The following is a 1,516-nucleotide window of genomic DNA, read 5'->3' as shown; positions in this document are numbered from 1 at the left end:
GTTCAGAGCAATTTTTCCCAGTAAGAAAGCCGCTTCCAACATCGCTTGAACAATCGCCACTTCCAACACCAGTTTTCCTTAATGGTATGTCGTTAAAGCCAATATAATCCACTTATTAAAAGGTAAATTAATATTATGCATATGATAGGTGATCTTATACATAATGAGCTTCAAGATAAATGAAGAGATGTTTGAACTGAATTGCTCTTTTAATTATAAATATAGATAGATATCTCAAATGTGCTAAAAAGAAAAAATTAAGACTTACGCACATAGTATGTATTTTTTTTAGACTTACTGCAAGGTTGCTAGATGAATGCAAAGTTAAAATTTTCTTTATCCTTCATTTACTTTAGTCTATGTTTATTTATGTTCATTAAAGTTTTGACCATGTTCAACCCCAATTTTAATTGAATATGCTCAGTGTTCATCAACTAAATGGTGTTTAGGTAACTGATTAATTGCGGATATTTGTTGTTGTTTAACAAGTTTACAGGCTGTTGCAAGAAGTGTGTATGTAAGTGATGATGCTTTAATCACTCCTGAAATTAATGCTTTCAGCCAATTGTAGGATTTGTAAGTTAATACACAAATTTATGCATGCCATTATTTTGACCCATTTACTTACTTAATATGTTCATTTGGTCTTTAGTCTTTTATTTGTGTTGTGCTTGCTACAATATCATTTGTGGAGGAGCAACATGGTAAATTGTATTGTAAGACGGTAAATTTTAATGCCTTGCATCACAAACTCACCTTATGTAAGTTGGTTATTCTTCTACCACAAGATCAATATCTCAGGTTCTATAAATTTTTTTTATCTGACTTTTTTACTTCAAATTAACTATTTGAGTAACTCATATTGTTATCGTGTCTTCTTTCTTTTTTTCTTTTTTTTTTCTTATGTAAGAGCATATTTGTAATGTTTTGATCTTCAAAGGTTAAATTGGCCAGGTTGGAAAATGATGTTGTGTAGAAATGTGTTTAGATTGTTTGAAAGACTTGTACATGTGGCAATATTGGGGTGATATTAGGGCAACGACAATATAACAAGGGTTACAAGCATTTTAAATTATGAATGGTGAGATTTCTTGGTAAGAAAAGTGAAGGCCTATTTGGCTGCAAGTCTGTATTTTAAAGGTCATGGGTAGACATATTCATGGGTTTAAGGATATATGACTGAAGCAAATACAGAGTAGTTTATCTACCGTTTGTTTTAAACATGAAAAGACACTATTGGGAATCATTATATGTATATTAATAAAAATAGAGTTTGATTCATTATTAACAATATTGATGTTGTCCACATTATTTTCTATATCAGGTGCTTTACACAATGACATAATTATGTTAGGAGAACTATTTTTTATAGCTGTCGTTCAACTCACGGGTTCTTAAAATCTATGTATAAACTATAATTTATCAAAGTTTTACTAATGTGTGTTGTTTACAAAAACATATTTTACTAATTCAACCATAACAATACTTTTGTTACTTTTCCTATAATATCGTTATT

The sequence above is a fragment of the Rutidosis leptorrhynchoides genome, chromosome 2 (genome assembly GCF_046630445.1).
Source record: "Rutidosis leptorrhynchoides isolate AG116_Rl617_1_P2 chromosome 2, CSIRO_AGI_Rlap_v1, whole genome shotgun sequence".
NCBI classification, from domain to species: Eukaryota; Viridiplantae; Streptophyta; class Magnoliopsida; order Asterales; family Asteraceae; genus Rutidosis; species Rutidosis leptorrhynchoides.
This window is presented reverse-complemented; position numbering follows the sequence as displayed.